Below are 26,242 nucleotides of genomic sequence, written 5' to 3' on the forward strand. Positions count from 1 at the left end.
AAGCACTAGTAAATCTTATTTCTTACCCTCCTTAAAATTTTAGGGTAGTCTACTCCAGCCACACATGGCTGCAAAAAGTGACTTTTCATTTTCAATAGGTATACAGGATTTACTGTAGAAAGTTTCGTGACTTTTGAAATGACTACCTAAAATTGGTCACTGGATCTGGGTCTAATGCTTTTTTGTGAACAGTAAATATAAAATTCAGACCTCAACGTTGGGCTTGACTTAAAACAACTATTTTTACCCAATTCTTCACATGAAAAAACTGTCTTTGCAATTTATATAAATAGATTAATCACACTAAATTCAATTACATGTAATTGCGGCTAATTTTTCAAAGATAAACACACCTCAAAATCAAATAAAATTTAGATAAAAGTTATTTCTGATGATTCGAATTTGATTTTCAAACATGAACAGGCGTGTCATCAAGTTAGTCTTACTACTAGCTTTCACCCAGTCTTCTATTATAGATACTAATAAATTAATTGACACTACTAAAAAAAGATTGGTACGTACTTAATTTTTCTATCGCCAATCAGAGTCGCGCTTGTTCCTTTTCAATACACCCATGAATAGCCCAGTTTATTTTGGTAGAATCAACTTCGGTTGTAGGTTATTACCACATTCATATTATTATAGTAATTTACTTAATTGTATGTTCCCAGTACTTTCGATTAGTCAAGTATATAACTACAATGTTATGGCGAGAAAAATTATAATGTATCAGTTATTTTTGATAATTAAATATTGTAATTAATAACAGTTCTAATTGAAATTTTCTCTCATTGGACAAGTAAAACTACCCACAAAAAAATTATAAAACAGCCGTTTAAGGAAACAATTTTTAAAACTGAAGAAACCATAGACAAATGAAACAACCCGCTAATCATACTTACTCACCAGTCTACAAGGGTAGAAAGAATCATAATATGATCTGGACTAGTTTCCGAACATTAAAATCATGGGGGTTAACTCTAAAAGTCCTGGAACTTTACATTATAGATATGTGTTCATTGACCACTTTTACGTAACTTTGTATGATATGAAAATATAGAGTATGATGAATTATGATGTTAGGTACCTCGATCAACAATATCAATGAGAAAATTTCTGAAGTATTAGAATCCTGGTCGTTTTTACTGGATTTCCTGTCCAGGTGTTCACTTTTGGAAGCAGTGGTATTACCAGTTGAGTTTTTAAAAAAATATATCTGACTCATAATTTATTGCGTTTTTTACTATTTTACTTCGGTCAGAACTATTCGAAGATGGAGAAAGACAAATAACCTTGACGAACACCAAGGAGATGAAGTTTCGGATATAACAAAATGGAGGTTGTATATGTGTTAGACACAATGAAAACCGAAAAATCAGCTCTGATAAAATTGCATTTAAAGCAATAATGTCCCAAGACTAGTTGTCATTTATATTTGAAACGATTCCTAAAAAGGAAAATGCTAAATAGTACAGGTAAATTGGACGATTTTGTGCTAAAGCTTTAAATTAAATTGGGGATTTTCTAGATTCTAGGAAGTTTTGAGATACTGAATACATCTAGCAACAATTAACAAAATAACTGTCACGTATTTTCGAAATTTTTGAAACGCGAATAACTCGAAAATTATGAGGAATCCGAAGTGCTGTAAAAAATGTACAGCACAAAATTCTGTACAGATTGGTCTGCAAGCTTTTTTTCCTAACCTCAAAATTTTCACCGTAAAATAGGTGTATGTACTCAAAAACATTTTGAATCGCGAATAACTCGAAAACTACGACGAATTCGAAAAAACTTCCGTAACAAAAAATGTAGAATACAAAATTCTCTACAATAAAGTATCTCAGGTATTTGTTCCCAACATCATCCTGAGAATGTTTTTGTATAAATTTGAAGCTGAGATTCTAAGCTTCAAAATGAGTACCCAAATTTTTGTGAAACTATTAAGAAGTCTGTGAATATTGAAATAATAATCAACCGAGAACGAAGATAGTGTTCACGATCGCATTTTTTAAAAGTTAGTTCATTTGAAACCAAGAAGTAGTTCATGTGTATTACATACATGAAAATATTGATAATAACACGAACGATAAATCTCTCGTTGGATTTGCTTGTTTATATGGCAAGTGTTGAAAATATCTATTGAAACTTCAAGTGCTTATGTGGTCAATATACCTCTTCATCTCGCAAGATTTCCGAAAAAAGTCGAAAATTATGCTTACTTACCCGAGTAGAAAATAGAGATCTTAATCAACATGATTGATTTTTTGAAAACGAAGTAGTTTTCCAAGAGTTAGAGTAGAAATAGTGGTTCCAACGAAAAAGTGACTGAAGACCTTTTTTTTAGAAAATTTTGTGCGTACAGTTTTTTTTCGAATTCTTCTTATTTTTCTAGTTATTCGCGTTTCAAAATTTACGAGTTCCAAATGTTCGAAAACCCGTGCTCGTAATTTTATTAATTGTTGCTAGACTTATCCCAAAACCTCCCAGCAGGCCGTATAGGCCCACGGCTCATTTCTTTTCTCTTTTCCCTTTGTTCACGGCTGCTACAGTTCGCTATTTCTAACTTTGTAAAACTTCCTTACAAGCATCTAGCCTATGTGGACGCCCTCTTCTTCTTATCAAGGCTATTTTCACTCAACTGTTTTCTTCCATTGTGGCTATATACCCCAAACCAACTCAGTCTGACTGATCATATAACCTTTTAATCTCTGCATTCGTTCTTCTTCTCTCTTTATCTTGTTCCACTCGTATCCCTCCTCTCTTTCATGCATTTATCCTGTTATCCTCTTTCTTATTCACCGTAGGTTCTATAACTGTACTGTAAATTCTTAGCTTCTCTACCCTTGAGATAGCTTTGGACCCTAATAGGTTTCCTAAAGCTGTTTTATTGCCTCTTGCCAATCTCTTGTACCCTATCGGACCAGAACTTCTTGTTTTGCTCTGTTGTGATTTTTAATTCGTTGTTACCAAATAATATTTATAGATAAAGAACGAATAGATCCAAGAAAATGAACAGTGCCTGAATATTTAGGATTTGAGTCCTGAGTTGAAAATACGGCTGGAAAGATAAATTGTCTTTACTGAACTATGAAGTGCACAATGAAGAAAATAGATACTTGATCCCTTGAGTGTTTTGAAATGTGATTAACGAGACCCTACAAAAGAAAAGACATCATCAGCGTCTGAGACTTCAACTTCTAGTAATAATATTTTCGTAGCTGAAAAATTCGAGAGATTGATTTAATATGTTTAATAATCAATTATTTGGAGCGGCAGCTTCCAATAATCAGATGATTGCTAACCTTCAGTATGAAGCTGGCACCTAAAGAAAGAAAGTTGGAAGTTAATAACTTCCTTTTTGTGAGATAGATCATTCCTGTTCACATTACTAATGAGGTTGGATCATCAGTAGCGAACCATTTTAATGAAGAAATATGCGGGAACAAGTGAACATTTAAAGAGATTTGTGAATACTAATTTGCTTGACCTAATAGACAGCACTTTGATAAAATTTCGAGGAAAGATTCTGTATAAATCATATTTTGTAATTTTAATATAATAGTTTGATGAGCTCACTCTATCACGTACTTTACAATAACAAAATGTGTATTTATTCTGTTCAAATATAATATTATACTACTTGACCTTCAAGATACATAATTATCGTAGGATAAAACTATATTCCACCTATATTTAGATTTGGAAACATCGTATTTTTGAATAGAAATTAGGCCAAGTGGTACATCATTTTGATACGCTTTTAATATATTTCCAAAACTAGTTACCCCGACTCAAAGGGTACTGCTAAGAGAACTAGTTAAGCTTTCTAATACATGGCCTTGGATGATCTTAACATTTTCGAACTTTAATCAGCTTATTATTTTTTTGAGGGCAGTTTTCAAATAATAGCGTCCAAATTTACAGATACGTAATTAGAACTACACTACACTGAGCTGCATATTGACTTTTTTTTCAATAGAAATAATTAGTTTTTAAATTGACAACCCGTATACATCGAATATACAAATTCAGTTACTACTAAATTATATAAATTTTGTTTAATTCTAATTATTAATACCTTTATTCATTCTTAAACATTAGATATGGCACTAGGATTTAACCAAATCTGTTCCTATAATACAGGGTGTCTCTTATAATCTACTAACTATTAGAATAATTTGGTTAGATTACGTCGAAGTTTGAAAATAATCATCGAAAGAACTGATATTAACAAGTTGAAACTATGAATAATTGTTTTTTGCTGCAAGTGCGTTACGAAGTATTTACTTTGGTCTAGCTACCTTAATTGAACCAATATTTTCAAAATTTATATTTGAAGTTATAATTGAATTGAATACGGAAGATTTACAACTAGAAATATATCATATTTGGATTGTTAGGTCCAATATTAATCAAATCAAAATCTAGATTAATTAAAAAAATGGAATATTCCAAAAAATAAGTACTTAATTTAGATTCCCTATTGAAATTTGATCTTAATTTTTTTCAGGAACTGTGACATATACTTATTTCAATTTATAATCCTAAAATCATGCTACCTGGACAAAATTCACATGTCTAACCTACTTGATTATGCTTACAGAATAAAAACAATTTTACTTTTATTGAATTTCAAAATATTCTTTTGTCTTGCACTACCCGGTAAAAGATAAGTTTATATAAAACAATCATTCTATTACCAGAAGATTGGTATGCCTAAGAGATTGAGACGTTTGTAATATCTGTGGACAAGCTTTTCAATATCAGCAGTAATGGTGAATCTGCGGTTTTCGTTAACCATTCTGCCAACTCGTTGAACCAGGTCATCTGATTTTCATCCTTGACTCCCTTCATCGTGCACACATTTAAACTTTCGACACCATTCACGCACAACACCATCACTCATGAAGTTTTCCCCATACACATGACTCATTTTCTGATGGATTTATGCAGCACTAGGGTGGACAGGTTTTCGTGACTGTAGCACAACGCCGACTGACGCCTGAATGTGAATAATGGCGACGTGTGTAGTGCGAGAGCTTCGCAGTCGCCTACTGCGCATGTCCGCGTAGCGTATACACGAAGCGATCGGAGGTTAAAAAAAACGGCCTCCGTATATACAAAACCTATTATACTAACTACGGATAAAAATCTTAAATGGAACTCTCACAAACTGAATATATCATATAATTTTATGCTTCATCCTGTTGAATTCATTTGTAGGAGCAAACTCGAGTGTGAAATTATGAATCGACAACTATGAACTTCTTTATTCTAAAACTTAATATTATGGTGAGGCAGAACAGTTTCCTCATTTGGATTTGTCGTCCCGATCAAGGTTGATGTAGTTCTTACAGGAAACATGAAGTTTCATTCGTTAAAAATATCTGGATTGAAGAAATTTCATTTTGTTGCGCCATGTATATTTAGAATTGTGAGTTATACCCGACAATGTGTTGTGTTGTCAAAGAGTTTAAAAGTAGATTCGGAATAAAATGAGAATTATGAATACCTGATTTCAAACTGTCTCGACATAAACTTCCCATATTGTAATTGATACTGCTCATAAATTAAAATCAAATTTTTTTATGAAATTCCAAAATATGCCGTTGCTCTGCACCACTCAGTATAACAATTCAACTAGCAGCTAATATGTACAAAAAATCTATTAAACTTAATAAGGATTAAAATCTAAAATGGCACTTGAATATTTTATGTACACATAAATTATAGTATTTGCCTTAAATCTACAATGGCACTATAGAATTATTAAAATAATTTTCTTATTCCATTTTTAAATATCATACTTTTTTTGTAAACACAAACATTGCAATTCATGCATTGAACATAATTTTCTCCTATCAACAAAACTGGTTTGACTATACGGCCGCCAGAATCAAATTTCATTAAAATGTAGGTTTGAATCAACCAGAGTTGCGCTGACCCACATAACGTCATATGTTTTTATGACAATAAATATTCTCAAAATATAACTCACAGATCAGACAATATTCAATTCATTCAATATTTTGAACTTATTTCATTTATTTCGTTCTCGCAATGTTCACCAAACTTTTCTTCTATCAGTTCCAATGGTCATTCCAAATATTTAGGTTCAATATTTTTTATGTTGATTGTGGATATGAGAAAGTAGAGGAGTTTTGATGTTTTGAGCGATAAATTTTATTGTTATAGCTCGTATTTTCTTTTACTTTTCTTCTATTTACTCAATTTCTATAGCTTTTTCAGCATATTTCGTTTTTTTTTAGATGGGTAACGATTTTAATTGTGATATTAGAAAGTAGGAGAAGACAAAACAATAATAAACTAAGCTACTAAGTATACTGTATACTACTATTATACAATTACTTTGTGACATCTTTTGGATAACCAAGTTATCGTCTTCAAAGAATAAAGTTTACCTTACTTCAATATGAATACCACCAGAAAAAATAACTCATTAGATCAGGACTGAAGCCTTTAAAAATGTTTGATACTGAGGTGCTTGAAAATGGAATTCAAACATGGTCGCCGCTCTGGAATTAAATACTAAAGGAGTATTCTACGTAAGAACTTCTTCAGATGAAGACACACTCATTCAAGGGTATGAATAAACCTTTCTTCGTGGGCTCTAAGTAGACCAAATAATATGTAAAGCTATCTACGTGTAAATATCTTTGCGTTAACTGGATGAATACTATAATAATAAAGTTGGAGAACTATTCTACATGAGAAGTTCGTTAAATGAAGACACACTCTTTCTAGAGTATGAATAAACCTTTCCTTGTGGGTTCTAAGTAGACCAAATAATGTGTGAAGCTGTCTACGTGTAAGCCTCTTTGCGTTAACTGGATGAACACTATAAGAATAAAGTAAAGTTAAAGAAGTATTCTATACAAGAAGTTCGTTAAATAAAGACATACTCATTCTAGAGTATGAATAAACCTTTCTTCGTGGGTTCTAAGAAGACTAAATAATGTGCGAAGCTGTCTACGTGTGAGTCTCTTTGAGTTAATTTGATGAATACTATATTCAATTTTCCTCAGCTATTTATATAAATATTTCCAGACAATAATTGCCAAGAGTACATTATCTTCCATGCCATTCAGCTAAACTGAAGCAGAAAAACGCTTAAGCGTGGCCATGTGCAAAGAATTTACCACATCTCCAAGATCAGGACGCAAGCATGGTAGTAGAGTAGAATATCTTGTACAATGGTAACTTTTCTAATAAAATGGATTATTTTTAGTTAATTCTTGAATATTGTGGCTTCTCAAGAATTTCAAACTACTAAGAGTTGACTGCTATTTTCCGTTTATTGGAATTAACTTAATATTCTTAATCCAAATTTCATTATTATTAATGTTTATTAATTATTTTATATATACCAACACATATTGATTCATGTATAGAGATGAGATTAACTAGTTTTTCAAAACAGATTTTGATCGGCTTTTGAGAAATAACTACTTTCTTGGTTAAATGCCGTGACAAATATTGATTTTTGTTTTTCTGGAAAACGTCGACTTAATCGACTTCGTTATATATGGATTTATAGTCAAAAGGAGTTTCTCATTGACAATGTTCCTTTAACAAAATATTTTGAATTCTAAGAATTGTACTGTTTTCAAGTGTATATGTTACGTCCCAAGGCCGATCTTGTACGGAGTCGAGTTTCGTACAATGAATTTGTACGAAGTCCGATCTGTACAAACCATTTTGTACGAAGCCCAGATTGGCGGACTTCGGACAGAGATGATTGTACGAAGTCGACTCTGTACAACGCTGGTTGTACGGAGTCGGAGCATCGATACTCACTCGGTAATGAGCGCGTTATTCCGAAGTAGTACTCGCAACCTAACCTAACCTAACAATAGATGGTAGCCAACTAGCCGGAGAACATACTTTCAATCACAATAACTACGTTTGTGTTTAATAACATCTTAATAGCGCGCTCATTACCGAGTGAGTATCGATGCTCCGACTCCATACAACCAGCGTTGTACAGAGTCGACTTCGTACAATCATCTTTGTCCGAAGTCCGCCAATCTCGGCTTCGTACAAAATGGCTTGTACAGATCGGACTACGTACAAATTCATTGTACGAAGCTCGACTCCGTACAAGATCGGGCTTGGGACGTAACATATACAAACTTCATTTTCATATTTTTGCCTTGAAACGTCATTTTTTAACTGAGAGCTGTTGAATCCAAACTCACTCCTTCCAATAAAATGTTTGTTAGAATGTTTTAAAGTGAACAACCTCAATTTTTTTGAAATAATGGAAATGTATCTTTATTGGTGAGGTGCGAGGAGCGCACGTGCATCGAGGCACAGGCACAAGTTAGATTATGTTATACTATAACTATAATCACATTGATGAGACAGTATTAACTTTTTGGTACTCTATTGTTAACTCTTTTTCTTCTTTTAATTACATTTTAAGATACTACCTTTATAACTGCAAATGTGCGCTAGATGCCCTCGACTGACGTGCGCTCGATGCACACATTCATCTTTTTAACTGAAAAAAAATTCTGTTGGGGCAAAAGCATGGCTTGTATTGTGGTAACTATTCGATTTGAAAATTCGATTATTTAAACTTGACCATAGAAGCATCAGTCATTATTGACAATAATAATAGACTTCACGTTTCTCAGGTTGTTAATAACGCCATGCAAGGTTTAAAATACTTGAAATAGTTGAAACAATTGGAAATATAACACAGTTTCATATTCTAAACTGACACAAGTGAAAAATTTTTAATTTTTCTGATTTACATTCACATTTAGAACATTAAATGACAAAAGAAATACTTATTTTGGTAATTTATATAATGCATCTTCTATTCTTTTTGAAAATGAAATTTTGATTATATGAATACGCAGTAGGAGATTTAGCAAAATCAAATGAGAATGATAATTTAAGATTATTCATCTTAAACGACATCATTTTTATATGTTTGAACTAATTGCTGGATTCGCATTTGGTTTTCAATTTTTATTTTATTTTTTTTTAAGTAAAAATTAAATTAAATACGTTAGAGTAGGTTTGTATTTGACAGCAACCTGGTTATCTAGTTGTTCCAATTCGTCAACGGACGTTTGAACTTGTGCTGCAGGTTGCATCATGGTTGGATGCTGGTCGAATTATTGTCTGATCGTGTCCACTCGTACCATTTCTGGAACAAAACAGGCGGTTTATTTCTTATTCGTAGTTGATAAATAAATAATCAGTAATGTTGTTTAATGTGATGCTGATTTTCTCGTTCTAGGACTAGGTCATTATCAACGATTTAAGAAACACTGTATTTAGTATTGATCTTTATTTTTTTTTCATAAATATGATCGTTATCGATAGCTGACTCAAACTTTATTACAAAATACAAAATTAAAATATTCTTTTAGTCAAACAATGTTAAAAACTTCAATTTATTATTTGCTATAATATTTTATGATTTCCATTTTTGATAATTATTTTTCAAAACTGGTATTTGGAATAAAAATACGTGATGACTGCAATGTTATTGTCAATGAACAAAAGGCGTCATTTCCAATTTATTGGTAATTTTCCAGGAATTCTAGTGCTTCGAAATAATACGCTTAATTTTAATATTAAAGGTTTTCCTAGCGACGTGTTTTTTGCGCAGCAGGTACCGGGTTTGTCCCAATTGCGTTGGCAGGGGCGTGAAACTTATCACGCGGCGTTTTAATGTTTTCCTAGCAAAGCGTGTTGATCTGTTCACTTGACGTACTGTCGGACAACGGACAGTGTCCATTGATGACTTGAGATCATTCGATGCCGGATGTTAATATTGAAACTTGGACGTAATAACTTTAACACGTCGGAACATACACCCATGCCATCAAGATCAAGGAATTTATTTAATATGTTGAGCCCCAACCAAACTTCACAAACTTTCCTCTGGGCCCAAAAATATTTTTTGTTTTTGTACTCCATTTGTGGTATTTAGGAAAAATTTATTTGAAATAAAAAGTAGGAAGAAATTATGTTTTTCGTATGCGTGCATAGGCACGAACCGGGCCCGAGGGAAAGTTTACGACTAAAACTTTCCTATAGCATATAAAAAACATCATTTTTTGCACTCTTCATTGGAATTAAATCTTTTCATTACCTTTCATGGTGGTAGACCTTACTTACAGTATGGAAGAACAAAATTTTGTTTGCTTTTTTATCTTTTGAATGATGATCTATGAAAAAGATTTCTTATTTAGCAGAAACCATCCCGTTAAGTTTCGATATGATACAATCCAAAATACTGGACAAACAAAACGAGCTGGGCAAGAAAAATAAAGTTACCCTGCAATGGATTTCGATGTAGAGGAAACAAAATAGATGATAGACTCGCTAAGTATGGACAGAAACCCTTTTCATGAAACTTTAACCCTTTTATGATAACAGCTATCAACAATACAGGAAGCATTGCAGAAGAAGTTCAATAAAAATGAAACCAGCCCCTCACATATCATTTACGACGTATAGTGTCAGTGGCAGAGGTCTTCAGGACCATAGTAGTCATGTCAACTTTCTGTGTTATCATTTGTACCTTGACGGTTGCATTACCCTGTATACTACCGTAATAGATTAGTAAGAATCACTGTCCAGACGTTTAGTTCTACTTTTTCGAACTGATAACTTCTTACCTTCATATAAATTGAGTTTTAAGACCTTCAGTGCCAGATATTCATCTGTCCTTATGGGATTCTTCTTCCACCTTGTTTCCACTGGGATTTGTTTTGGAAGTCATTGGTTTCCTCCCTTAAACATATCGGTCTTCTTCTATGCTTCTTCTAAAGATTCATATAGTTCCTGGATGTTTTTAGCCACTATAAATCGTCCGCTTCAGTATCAGATCTTCATCTGTCCTTATAATGCCACTCTGAACCTTGATCATATTTTCTTAATTGGGTTTCTTATTTTACCTACTTTCCACTGGATGATTTGCTTCGGCAGTCATTGGTTTCCCTCCTTGAACATATCGTCTAAAGATTCATTTAGTTCCTGGATGTTTTCGGCCACTACATATCGTCAGCTTCAGTACCAGATCTTCATCTGTCCTTATAATGCCACTCTGAACCTAATCATATTTTCTTAATTGGGTTTTTTATTTTACCTAGTTTCCACTGGATGATTTGCTTCGGCAGTCATTGGTTCCCCTCCTTGAACATATCGTCTAAAGATTCATATAGTTCCTGGATGTTTTTAGCCACTATAAATCGTCCGCTTCAGTATCAGATCTTCATCTGTCCTTATAATGCCACTCTGAACCTTGATCATATTTTCTTAATTGGGTTTCTTATTTTACCTACTTTCCACTGGATGATTTGCTTCGGCAGTCATTTGTTTCCCTCCTTGAACATATCGTCTAAAGATTCATTTAGTTCCTGGATGTTTTCGGCCACTACATATCGTCAGCTTCAGTACCAGATCTTCATCTGTCCTTATAATGCCACTCTGAACCTTGATCATATTTTCTTAATTGGGTTTCTTATTTTACCTACTTTCCACTGGATGATTTGCTTCGGCAGTCATTTGTTTCCCTCCTTGAACATATCGTCTAAAGATTCATTTAGTTCCTGGATGTTTTCGGCCACTACATATCGTCAGCTTCAGTACCAGATCTTCATCTGTCCTTATAATGCCACTCTGAACCTTGATCATATTTTCTTAATTGGGTTTCTTATTTTACCTACTTTCCACTGGATGATTTGCTTCGGCAGTCATTTGTTTCCCTCCTTGAACATATCGTCTAAAGATTCATTTAGTTCCTGGATGTTTTCGGCCACTACATATCGTCAGCTTCAGTACCAGATCTTCATCTGTCCTTATAATGCCACTCTGAACCTTGATCATATTTTCTTAATTGGGTTTCTTATTTTACCTACTTTCCACTGGATGATTTGCTTCGGCAGTCATTGGTTTCCCTCCTTGAACATATCGTCTAAAGATTCATTTAGTTCCTGGATGTTTTCGGCCACTACATATCGTCAGCTTCAGTACCAGATCTTCATTTGTCCTTATAATGCCACTCTGAACCTAATCATATTTTCTTAATTGGGTTTTTTATTTTACCTAGTTTCCACTGGATGATTTGTTTCGGAAGTCATTGGTTTCCTCCCTTGAACATATCGGTCTTCAATTGCTTGTTATAAAGATTCATTTAGTTCCTGGATGCTTTGAGCCACTACATATCATCCGCTATTCTACAAGTGATCTTTTCCACTCCTACTTTACATGTTTTGACCTAACTAAACTTCCTGATTTCATCCTTCATGTTGTTATACGAATTCTCTACTTCATATATTGATAATTTTGAGACCACACCTAAAATAGCCAAGAGTCTATATGGGACAAAGCTAAAGAAACATGTGCAAACGTGAATGAAGATGGATGTTGCACACGCAAGATCTTAAACCACTTTTTACCAATAAGAAAAATAAACTTGAAGAAGAACATCAATAAACATCATTTCATTAAGCGAAACTTTTCCCAGTGTACAGGACGGTCCTATGGAAACACAAAGTACCATATTTTGCAATCTTGCAATTATTCAAAATTTTGTTTGCTTTTTTATCTTTTGATCGATGATCTATCTTTTACGAGTATGTCAAGTGTACAAAAATGTGCGTTGTGTTTTCAAAAATATTATATTAGATGAAGGTAACGTGAAGGTAGTACAAAGTTTTTTGTTTCACAATAGAGGTCATGGAAATCATGCAAAAAATTAAATGGAGTGTAGGGTAATGTTTCGAAGACCCAGGACGGTCCATCCAAACTGTAAAGCACATTTAAATATGGACCCTTGGGCCATGGAGAAAGTATGAAATGAAATAAGTCGTGCAGTTCACAGGACCACTCCGGGACGTGGGGAAAGTTTGTAATAGAATACGTCGTGCAATTCACACGACCACTCCGGGCCTTGGTGTAAGTTTGTAATAGAATACGTCGTGCAGTTCACAGGACCACTCCGGGACGTGGGGAAAGTTTGTAATAGAATACGTCGTGCAGTTCACACGACCACTCCGGGCCGTGGTGTAAGTTTGTAATAGAATACGTCGTGCAGTTCACACGACCACTCCGGGCCGTGGTGTAAGTTTGTAATAGAATACGTCGTGCAGTTCACAGGACCACTCCGGGCTGTCGGAAAAGTTTTTATTTGAATACGTCGTGCAGTTCATAGGACCACTCCGGGCTGTCGGGAACGTTCAGTTTGTCTATTTTTCACAAAATGTCGCAGCATAGGAATGATTACTTTAGTAATTCACACACTGCTGCTGTTATTTCTTCACTGTCAAAAAAAATTGGAAAATTTCCTTTGTAATGAAGTGTGATGGTAAATATAGTTTGAGAGTGTTGGAGAAGGGGTAGTTTTTGATAGAAAAGCAGCAGGAAGTGCGCAAAGTGAATACTCAATTTAAGAGGTTATAGTTATTGGATGATGGGTAAGAGCTTTTGCAACATTATCTGCCTTATAGTTAAATTTTATCCAAAAAGGATCAAGTATCGATATGTATTGAGAAACAAATATACTAGATTTCTAAGCTACGGTTATTTGTTCTTTGTAAATAGTTCTAATAACTTTGTTAATTAGAATGTAGTAGTTTTATAATTAGTATCGACTTGATCAATAATCAATTGTATAGAATATAAGATAAATAGTAACATCGTTTGAATAAATTCTGAAGTACTTGACGGTGCATAAACTACAACAATTCCTACCAAAAATTTGCATTTTAATTGAACCCACACCCATTAATCTCTGCGTATTTCGCAAATGTCGTAAAATTGCTTCAGAATTAGAATTTAACTTACGTTATATGCCTCTCACAAATTAGTCAGAGTAATTGTTGAGTAAATCACTAGATAATGTACTTTCGATCAGGGACGTAACTAAAATATTTAAAAGCCAATTTTTATTGCATAATTGATGAAAAAGTCCAGAAATTATGATGGCTATGAAATATGTTGAAAAATAAAAGATTTCTACAACAAAAAAACCTGAAGAAATAATTTTAGTTTGAACATGTGTTATGACTAAACAAAAAATGTGATATGACATAATATATTGATACAAACACTGAATTTTAATGATCCTTTCACCATGAATTTCGGTGTAGGCTTAATTTTTTTATTTATACATTGCGGTAAACAGCATAGAATGAATTGGTTATTTTCTTTACCGTAAATAATCAAAGTTAAATCATGAATTGACATTTTTCATGTGATAATTCAACCCCATTCAAACTTTAACATTGACGAGTAATTGTTTCGTTATATCCTAGTCAAAGGATTTTGGACTTGGATATGTATTTCCATTATACATGGATAAGTAGTAGAGACTTGAGTATGTATTGGATAACATCCTTATAACTGAGAAAACCCGAATTTGCCAAGCATATATTTTTCATATTACATGCTTTTTAAAAATATTTTCATATATCTAACAGCATATTGTCCATAATTGAATAAATTTTGTTGTAGAATTTACGCAGGTGTGTGAAAATAATTTTATAAAACTGCTATTTTGAAGCAATTATAGTCCTTCCAATAACAATTGCAAAGTATTCGTTAAAAAGCAATCGAATCATTATAAATTGGACGGAATTATATGCCGTTATCTAGACAGATGCACTTAATTTTAGTCCTACTTGGAACTTAGAAAAAAATCATTATAAAACCTCATTAATTTGCTGCAACTGAATATTAAAGTATAAAACGTAAATAGACGAGTAAAATGTACCTGCCTGTAAGGGAGTTTGGTTTAAACAATATACCAGACATGGACTGAGCCCTTTTTCTACCCCAATCGTTTTTTTGTTTTGGAAAACGAAATTTCTAAGCAAAAACCATTCGGTTATTGCTATCCGTTCATTCAGTTTTTTGTGCTTAAAACCACATGCTAACAAAACTTACGCAATGTTTCTAAACTAGTATAATTGTATTCTGGATAATCTGCTACCTTTTGCTGTATTACTTCTAATATCGCAATCCTGTTCTTATATAAATTAAAAATTATCCTACGAATAAAATCTTGAGTAGCTTTGTCAACTGATTTCAGGTTTTCTTTACATGTTTTTCGGTTCTTTGAAAGATCCACAGCAACTCGAATATATTTAAAATAACTCACTGTGTTTGCATATCTATATATTTATTATCAAATTCATACCTGTGCAATTTCATTGTCTTCATTCGCCCATGGTCTAAAGAACGTCTTATTTCTATTTATTTAAAGAAATGCATTTATATTTATGATATTTTCATTGTTAAACAGTGGAGATGATGAGTCCTCGTGGACTGACGGTTTGTTAGATGTTATTAATTGTTCTTCACATAACTTTCTTCTGCAATTGATATTGGAAGAACTATCTACCTATCTATCTATCTTTCATTGCAGTTCTTAAGAAACTAATCTTAAAACAGTTAGACAAACTGTATGGGTATTCTCGGTCTCAAAGTCAAAATAAATTGATTTAAACCCTTAACCCTGAGTTTTGTTGGGCGGTCTGCATTAGGTGTAGATCAATTTTTATGGGTCTTCAATTTGCGTTTTTGAAGAGATAACATCGATTTGTGTTTTGTAGTATTGAAGTATTTTAGTGACTTTATTATTTAAATGACTGAAGTCAGTTTTGCATCAGTATTGTAATCAGTAATTTATATTTTGTTAATATCTTCTCAAACTTGTTAATTTTATCTAATGTATAATATAATGCATAACGATCATTTCCAATTGTGATTGCTTTTAGTTTCCTATAGTCCACAATAAGTCGGAATTTTGGTTTTGTGCAAGTATCTTTTTTGATAATATCCTAATATTCCTGGAACAAGGAGAATTAACATTTTTTGAATTTGTTTTTGGATTTCTACCCGATGAATCTCAGGATACCTTTATGATTTAGAATAGATAGGAATTTCGCTAGAAGTTTTTTATTTTACTAATGAAAAATGCTCTTGAACAAGTTTCGACCTAACAAATGAACATTTCCAGTATACATATTTAAATTAGGATTGATAATTTGCTCGAATTCATCGAACGTCTTAATATTAATAGAAGGATTCAAATCCACTTTAAAATTAGATAATATTGGATTTAAAATTGTACATAAGTATTTATTACTTTCTACTTTAGTCAAGCATTCTGGGATTTCTAGTTTTCCAATTTTTGTATATGGTATGATTACCATTTTCTACATTTTCAAAATTTAATTTAATTATTTGCTCGCAACGCGGAGGCACAATTATACAATTCGTGGATCCTGTTTTGATATCAAAGTAATTCAATTTAATTCGACTGTGAGGAGTCTCTAACATATTTTCCTTTAAGTTTATAATCGCATCAATTTTTTTTTTAAATTATGTAATCCTAACAAACAATCAAAATGGTCGTGAAATTCTAAGTTGAGTGGTTCCTTATAATTTCGGGAATAGGAATGTTGTTGGCTGCTGCCAAAAGCAGTTTTCACATGGAATGGTTTTCAACTGATAATAATGTTTCATTAGTACAAATCTCAATTTTTTGTATTTGTTTAAAATAAAGAAGATACATTGATTTATCAACATGGATAATGCAGGCAATGTTGTGGATTTGTCTGATATATCAAATATGCAATATCAGAAGGAACTCGCAGAAATGCAAAATTATGAGTCGGTTGAAATTTTATTTAATATAAAAGAAGCGATGGGATGACTTTGTGAGGAATCAAATACCCAAATTCAACCAAATGTACAAGAAAACTATTTTCACCGTTTCAATCTTCATATTTAGCTGGATATAAATTTAATGCTGTGAATTATTTACTGATAAAACAGAAGTAAGAAATCGTCTGGATATAACGGAACGGGGTGACTTGAGACTGAAGCTTACCAATTTGGAACCTAACAAAATATGTTAATGCAGCATCAAGCGCAAGGATCTCACTAATTTTAAAATATTGATTTATTACAGAAACAATCTTTATTGAAATTATCTCGAATTTGAATTTTAGTTTTGAATTATATGTTTTAAAAATTTAATTACTGTATTTCGTTAACAATTTTCTCCTAAAACCCATCATTTAAATTTCTTAATTGAACAATTTTTTAATATTAAAAATTATGTATATGTTATAATGGGGGGCATAAGAAATTAAGGAGTGCTTGGGTGGGACATGGCACAAAAAAGGTGGAAAATACAGTTGAACCTCTCTGATCGGGCACTGCCCAAGTCTGTCATTCCAATAATCTGGAAGGGATTTTAGAGAAAACATTGCTTCATTTTGCAAAAACATTAATAATTTAAAAACCTTAAGAAAAACATTGAAAACTGGTTCCTCCAAGAGCGAAACAAGCATAAATTGATCACAGGAAAAGTTCTCAAAGAAAAAGTCAGATTCTTCTGCGGAAAGATGATTTTAAAGCCAGTAAAAGATGGCTTGGCTATTGGCGAAAAACTCTTGGATAGCCGCAGCGGTCGACTCATATAAAGATAAGTTTAAGAGGATCGTCAAAGAACGAGGCCTAACTCCTGACCAAACCTGTAATGCAGGTAAGATATTTATTTTGGCGGCTTTTGTCCAAAAAAACATTTGTCCATCGTTTCTGAAACAAATGCTCCGGGCCGAAAACTGGCGAAAGAAAAGAAAACGTTTATGCGATGTTCCAATGAAAGTGGCACACATAAACTGAATGTATTGGTGATTGGAGAGGTGAAAAATCCCTGACTATTCATGTTGATTATAAAAACTAAAGTAAGGGATGGACGACGCAAGCTGAAAAATTACCACTGAAGGCCTTACTTATTTTGGATATTTGCCCTGGTCACCCAGAAGAATTTTTCTCCAATGCAATACAAAAAGCTTTGTTGTACAAGTTTTTGTGAATTTATCAAAAGAAACTTAAAAAATGTGTTTTTTTTACTTGCGAACGTTTGGGAAAATCTACCCGAAAAAGACCTAGTTTGTTCATGAGGAAACTTATGGCCGTATAGAAAAAAAATGATGATCAAGATGTAGAAGAGGACGTTTCTCTTGGTACAAAAGAATCCGAGGAAAATGTTAATCGTGAACTGATAGAGCTAAGAAAAATGATCGCCGAAAAATTTGTTGATGACGAAAGTTGAACTTCAGATGATATGCGCTTGTGGCTAGCCGGCGAGGAAGAAGAAAACGGCCAGTTTATGACTGACAGCAAAATAATCGAATATGTGTTGGATTTGAAAGAAGAAGAAGAAGAAGAAGGTGATCATCTATATGGAGTGGGTGCCTTTGCTACTTCTATAAAGTGGGCAGAAGAAAATGTTTCCGCAAATGATATTCTTGTTTTAAAGAGGCTTCAAGATAATGTGTTTAAAGTATCGTTTCCAGGCAAGAAGCAAAGGAAAATTGACAGTTTCTTTACTCCAATGGAATAGTCCTCATAACATGTACTTTTTACTATCATCAATAATGCGGGAATGTATACGTATTTTATAATTGGCACATGAGAGTTTCCGATGAAAGCGTAATGCTAACAAATCTTTAAATTCCTTTAGCTGCCTCAGTAGTAAACCAAACAGGACTAAATTCAACATCTTATGAAATGACAAAATTTCTACTCGACTAAATTGACCAATCAAATGAATAGATATTTCGTTACTGTTATAATTTAAAAAAAAATATTCTTCAGAGTATCGTTTAATGGTTATAACTGTAAATAAACACACATTGTTCGCTCATTTAAAAACATAATTACATCAATAAATGAATGATTTTCGCATGATTATCTGTTTCCTGTTATTTGTTTTTATATGAAAAACGACAACTCGTCCATTTAGGGACAAAATACACATAATAGTCAAATTTAAAACAAGATTCCATTAATTAACTAGACAAAGTTGTATCGAGTCTACATTTTTTGTAATTCACTGCTCAAAAAAGTGGGCGATAACCTTCCTCGGTATGATACTATATTAGGTCTCGATGAACTATGGAATTGAAGTAATAAAAATTGTATCTATGACTATTTTAGGAAATGGTCAGCTGCTGACACTTGAATAGACAGGGGAAAATTATTTTTAGAACTGTACCTGAGACAATTAATATGGTGATGATAGTGCTTAATTAGTTTGTTATTCAATACACTTATACACTTATACTGTGATCACAAGTATTTGGTATTTTGGAATTAGCACACCTTCTATTAAGGATACAATTAGTAGATACTATATAAACTAACTGGAAGATATTATGTTCCAAAAACTTATTTATATGAGTCTCCTCGATTATTATTTTTGTTACTCATTCCGACGTTGCTTTGTAGTAAGAAAAAAATCAACGGAATGAAATCTACTGTACAAACGATAGTAGTACAGTATAGCATTTAAAGAATCAACTAATTGTAATGATTTTTCAGTTATTGTAATATTTAAATTAATCCTAACTAACCTCACCTAACCTACAAACTTTTCTAGAAAATGAAATCCAATCACAAGCAGGGGTTGCTGTTATGGAAAACTCTTCCATGATTTTTTCTTGATAAGGTGATCGACAATAAATAAAATAGATATACAAACTGTATGTAGAATCATCGCTTATGATCAACTCCTGCTTGTGATTGGATTTCATTTTTTAGAATAGTAAGTACGTTAGGTTAGGTTAGGTTTCAAAGATTAATTCAAATATTACAATCACTGAAAAATCATTACAATTATTTGATTCTTTACACGCAAAAAAGTACCTGTGTAACCTAATCTAGATAATTACCGAAATTAAATTTGACTTGAAGATAACCATACATATTTCTTAACTGAGAGTAACTTCAGCAGCCTTTAGCTCCGCGAACTACATATAAAACACTGCCTAAAATTTGGATGTATTAGAGTGCGTAATATAGTCCGGTCAAATTAGACCGAAAAAAAAATAAGAGTGAAGCTACATAAAATACCTGGGTTCATTACAATGCTGCAAGAGAAGTTTACTGCTGAAAATATATTGGTGAAACTATTAAATACAACAACTTTTTGAATCATTATATCTCAGAAACAGTGGCTTGTAGGAAAAAAGTTTTGATATGTTTTTTATTTATTTAATATTTTAAAGAAATTGTGTACATACGCCTTTTAATAGTTTCGGCCAATAGAAATGCATTTATGTTTACGATTCGATGTTTTCATTGGTAAATAGAGTCCACGTGGATTGATGCTTTGTTAGATATTTACTGAATTTTATACTTTTATATCACAGACGCCGGAATATCTAACTTTCTGTGTGTAGATCGAATACAATATATTTTTTATTATAAATTTTATAATAGCTATCATAAACTAACACTTCTTAGCGACTTCTCTCACCAGTAGTTTTTGCTCTGAAATTCTAGTAATGTTGCCAAATGATAGAAACATTCACACGTTATTGTGAATATTGAATTTTGAATCCCATGAATTTCAAGTTTTTACAAGAATTAAAACAATTTAAAACCACCGCAAATCTTAGTTAATTATTTCCCAGATGATGAATACATAAGCATTCGAAAGCTCGAGGAAAGTGATTGGAAATAATACATAAGTTTCGATATATCCAATGCATTTGCTCATTATTATCACCAAATATTTTAATGATACAAAAAATTAAATATAAAAACTCGATTTTTCATTACAAACATTAATTTCATTTCATGCCGTTTATCTAAATCCGATCTTATAGTGATCCCATAATTTCACATTTACTGTAAGGAAATAAAATAATGTTTCTGACCTGAATTCATAAACATTTACTTATTGCATGACATTCTAGGTATGACTAGTGCATTTTATTATATTTCTAAAAAAATGAGGTTGTCTTACACAATTTTAATAAATTCACGTTTTAAAATGAAAACAGAATTTTTTCACTAATTTCTGACACGTTTTGCTGATGGAAATATTTAGTTTCAGTAAACTTATGATATCAAACCTGTTTCACACAAATTGAAGTATTTCTTATCGTATTGGTGGATAGTATACAATATGATCAATCATGTATCATGATCATGATGTATCAATTCACTAGTTCAATTACAAGATGCTAGGATCTGCGGATTAGTATTTTTTCCAATCACATATTTTTACCTACAATAATAATGTATACAGGGACCTCAATTTAGGCGTTGAGTTTGTTACATGACCGAAATGTTATACTAACGACTATTTCGCGTGTAGAGTACCTGATATAAAATTTTCATTTCTCACTCATTAAAAAAGAGTTCAATTGGAAAATGTGATAATTTGACGTTTGGATAACTTGTATACATTATCCTTGTATTTTATGAAAATCTAGCATTGACAGTTTATTGAAGAAATCATTAAATATGATTTATTAAGGTTACCAACGAAAGAATATCTTGACATCCTCAATCCAAAACGCAAAGTTTTGTAAGTACAATACAAAAAAAATAGGAAAAATGGCACTCGTAACAAGAAATCTTGAAGTATATAAATTGCATTCCAACAAATTTGTAATTTTCAATGATTTATTAAAAGGTTATTAACCGGGGATTCTAGGAAACCAAAGTAGAGGGAAGCGCTTAAAATAGTCAAGGAAATCTATAAAAGTCTGATATTATCTCGAAGTGAAACAAGACAGCGATTCAAATCGAGAACGACGAACCTGTACGAAAGTTCCAAAAAAATGACCAAACAGATCTCCTGTCGTAAATATATCGATGTTGTATATCCAGCCAGATGGATAAGTAGAAGGAAGCGCTTAAAATAGTCAGAAAAATCTATTAAATATATAAAAGACCAGATTAACTTCAGGGGTTGCTTAATATTTTATTCCACTTTTTCTGAAAATTATCTCGTAGTAAAACAATACAGCGATTCAACTGCACGAAAAAATCGAAAAAAAGACCAAACAGATTGAGTTGTAGTGAAAGTTTTGTTAGATTTGACATACTCTTCTAATATCCAAAAATTTGCTATTCTCATTACTTTATTACATTCATAAAAATAGGAGCAGTATGCTTGACCTAATGAAAATTTATTTTCAATTCAATATCGCAACTTAATAAAATATTAAAAAAAATTTCAACCCTATATTTCAACATTGAAAAATTAGTCAAATGTACTCGTATATTGGTGGGAATCAACATTATCATGTAAAGTGTGAATCATTCCAGAAGATATTTTCAGTCTATGAATACGATAACTTGGTTATCGAAACGCGCGTCAGACAGTGTAATCGTGAGTGTTAGTGGAAACAGTATATGTAATCGTCTCGGACTAGATATGAATATAAGGCTATGCGCATACATAAACTTTCCATCGACTCAACTATTTAGATGTGTAGGGTGCACATGCGCAATCTAAGAGCTGTGGCCACTGGTCTCTTTTATTTGGAGGATGAAAGAGGAAGAGGAAACGAAGATACTCTGTTGATTTTATTTTCAGCAACAGACTACTAAATTACAAACGTTACATGGTGACTTAAAGAATTATCCTGAAAAAATATTTTAGCTTTTACAGAAAGAAGTTTGAATGGAATCATTTCGCTAATTGGTCTACCCATCTTGAAACAACTCCTCAACACACCTCTTCCTAAATTTTTTTTAATCATCATCTGGATATTTATTCCATGATTCCAGATACAGCGTAGGTCACTTCTCTATACATTCAATAAAGTGCTTGACATTATCTAGGAAGACAGGTACTGGCATTTTTAGAACACTCCAATAACTTTAGGTTCGTCCCAAACCCCAAAAAAGTTGTATGTATGCGCCTAGTCTAAGACATCTAAAAAACAAGATTCATCAAATCAACCAAACTGTACGTGCAGATCGTCGAATGAACATCCGGAGTTGCCGAGGCTGTAAACGCCGATAAAGAAACGGTTAAAAAAATTTTACACGAGGAATTACACATGACAAATGTTTGTGCGAAGTTGGTGCCAAAGAATCTGACTGTTGACCAAAAGCTCTTGCATCAACGGGTCTGCTCAGATTTCTTTGAAAGATTAGAAAAAAATCTGCTTTAAAAGGAACCAGATTTGAGTCGATGGAAACGGTGAAGCAAAAAACGGCAGAGCTCATGAAGGCCTTCACCAAGAAGACTTCCAGCACTGCTGGAAACGTATGGAAAGGTATGGGGCGTTGGGAGGGGAGTATATTGAAGGGCAACCATCGAATGTAGAATAATTTTTATAATAAAACCTTTTTTCGTAACCAGTCTCGTTATTTAATAACCAGATCTCTTAATTAAAATGTGTCAAAAAATTATCAAGATGAGATACATTCGAAACTAACAATTGTATATAAATTGGTATGAAAATAAAATTTATCTATTCCTTAGTTGTCAACTTATGATAATCGAAACTGAAGATATCGACAATGATTTGGAAAAATATAATAAAATTAATTTTACTTTACACTTTACTGAGTTCCAATAAAAAATTATCTATTCTTAAATAAAAAATAATAATATTATGGATTATACGTACGGGGAAAAACCGTGTAAAAAAAAACACGCCTTACATTTTACCTTGTGAGGAAACGAGTGCATCGTCATATAGTCGATTTCTCAGCGTTCTACTCCGAAAACGGTTGATTTTACAGAAAAATGCAAGAGACATTTCTGGTAGATGATTTCAGTAGAAATAATTTTTACAATAACTGCTATTGGCCCCAGAACAACATATAACGAGATATTTGCGAAAAACTGATTCTCGTGACCTTTTGACCTTTATTCCTTCATTGACCTTCATTAGGAATTATTTCGCAGATAAAATCTAAAATGATTGGGCTATTATCTTTTTTGAGTATCCAGTTAACTTTTTAAGTTGTTTTATCGAAGGCACCTCGTGAATTTTCTTGATGATAAAATATTTAGAGTAAATAATATGCGGTAAACATCATTTCTACTTGATATTGGTAATCTAGTTTAAATAAAAGAATTTCTTCCGTTTACTAGAAGAAAAACTCAATTTTACAATGCAAATACTTAGCAGAAGAATTTTTTTCCATTTATGCACTTCAGACTGTCAGATAATTCGTTCTAGTAAATGTAAAGTCTCTTCAACACCCTTAATGGTTTTTCACAGCAATATTATATTGATTTACATTTGATTCTATCTCAATATTTTGGATGAACATAAACTCATAGTTTATGTTCTAATAGTTATGAATCAACATGTATATATCCGAATCAGATTTTTTCTATCGATACATCCATACCCCATACCACGAACAATTTTTTTGTGAGAATATTTCGAACACAATGTAATGTCATCGGCCTTTTAGAGACTTTTTATATTTATTTTTGTCGGGTAGTCATTTAAAAAACATCCGCATTGAATACAATGGCCATAAGAGGAAATTAAACGGAGAAGTATCTGACTCTCGAGCAGAAAATGTCCAGTCGACACAAGAATGTCACAAGACTGACCAGTTGCCAAGAAGAAAAAAAATCTATAAGCTATTTTTAATCTTAGGAATAAATCTCGATTGTATCCCGATTTAGAAATTATTTGTATTTACATATGAACTAAAATATGAAATAAGTATATGTATTACAAACATACCATGAACAATGCATGTTTCATAAAATATGGGATCTTGTAATACTGTGGAATATCGCATTCACTAATTTATAATTTTTATAGTATAGTTTGTTAGATTAATAAAACCTAATTATCAATCCATAACTTAGAACGGTCATTTTAAATATTAAGTTTACTGTCCCAGGACAGTAAACTGCACAAATAAGAAAAGAACTAAATCACTATGGTTCTGTAAGGAAGTGAGAGCTAAAGGTCAAGAAAAAAAGAAGCCTACCTGAAATACAGAACGTCAAAAACCCTGAATTTGTACGAATATTACAAAAGAGAAATCAAGAACAAATATTGGGAACAATTTTCCAAACAGATGGAGAATTATTGTTACGACCTCCAGAAACAGATATGGCAAATGATAAAGGGACAAAGAAAAGAAGTCAATAAGCTCTTCGAACACACCAAATAGAGAAGGAAACATGGGTCAAGTACCTCCAAGAACTATACGGGAATAAAGACGAAAATAGAAACGAACCAAACACGTCTGAAATAACTACAGACGAAGATCTACAGTTTTAAGGGCAAGGGGCTATCAAACAGCTCAAAAACAGAAAAATTCCAGGTCAATATGGCATAATTAACGAATTACTCAAATATGGGGGAGAAAGCCTCGCCAAGCAACTAACAACTCTCATTAACAAGATCGTGTCACATCAAAAAATCCCAGACGATTGGAGAATGAGTACTACGATTCTCATGTTCAAAGAAAGAAATAAAAAAATACCATCGAATTATAGAGACATCAATTAGCTTGGTAGCACTCTGAAACTTACAACAAAAGTCATCACAAACAAAATAAACAGTCTTATCACGTTAACAGGGATTTAGATAGGGAAGGTCGTGCACAGATGCGATCTTCGTCATCAGGCAGATCAGAGAAAAATCGATTGAGTACAACAGACCAGCTTTTATGTGCTTTATAGATCTACAAAAAGCCTTCGATCGAACACAACTAAAAGACGTAGTACATCCACTATACGATAAACAAAATCCAAGCCGCCAAAGTGCATGAAGTGCTAACGGAGCAAATAGCAGTACAAAAGGAATTCGCCAGGGAGACTCCTTGAGCCCTTTGCTTTTCAATATCATTATGGATGAAATAATCAAGAAAGTAAGAAAGTTAAGGGGCTACCAGATGGGGGACCGTAAATATTACAATATTATGTTACGCTGATGATGCTGTTATAGTCGCAAAATATGAGGATGATCTTCGAAGGCTTTTACATATGAGTTTAACTGCACAGCTAAATCTTTCACCACATCCAAAACTCCGACTAGATGTAAACTAGTCGTAGAAGATTAGATAATTCACCAAGTAATGAAATTCAAATAACTAGGAATCGAGATTTCAGGATTTGGAGACGTGGAGAACGAAGTAAGAGAGCAAACAACTAAAGCCTTAAGAATGGAACCCGCTTACAATTGTAGACCCCCGGCTTTGAACTTTTCGTGTTTTAGATACATTTGTATCTAATACAGTTTGATTTTAATATGTTTCTGATGGACCGATTTATTTTTATGTATTACTCAATTTCACATAAACTTCATTCTATTAAATATGAGAGAATGAATTGGAAGCGTAACCTATTCTTTGGTACTATTTATTCTGACAGATATCGAAAGTAATATTAAAAATAACTATTCATCAACGAAGACGTATTTTCAGGAACCCATTTATAATT

At 32.6% G+C, this 26,242-nt stretch overlaps 1 protein-coding gene and 1 long non-coding RNA gene across 3 annotated transcripts in view; one reads left to right on the top strand and one right to left on the bottom strand.

The window, feature by feature from the left end:
- The window catches only part of LOC130443769 (serum response factor homolog), a 258,199-nt gene that overhangs the window by 115,508 nt on the left and 116,449 nt on the right, over nucleotides 1-26,242 (top strand). The gene's annotated exons all lie outside the window — the stretch shown is intronic.
- The window catches only part of LOC130443770 (uncharacterized), a 41,134-nt gene continuing 23,031 nt past the window's right edge, over nucleotides 8,140-26,242 (bottom strand). The window contains exon 3 of the long non-coding RNA XR_008909880.1: nucleotides 8,140-9,184. This is a non-coding gene — a long non-coding RNA (uncharacterized LOC130443770). The remainder of the gene's footprint in view (nucleotides 9,185-26,242) is intronic.

The sequence above is a fragment of the Diorhabda sublineata genome, chromosome 5, assembly GCF_026230105.1.
Source record: "Diorhabda sublineata isolate icDioSubl1.1 chromosome 5, icDioSubl1.1, whole genome shotgun sequence".
Classification (NCBI taxonomy): Eukaryota; Metazoa; Arthropoda; class Insecta; order Coleoptera; family Chrysomelidae; genus Diorhabda; species Diorhabda sublineata.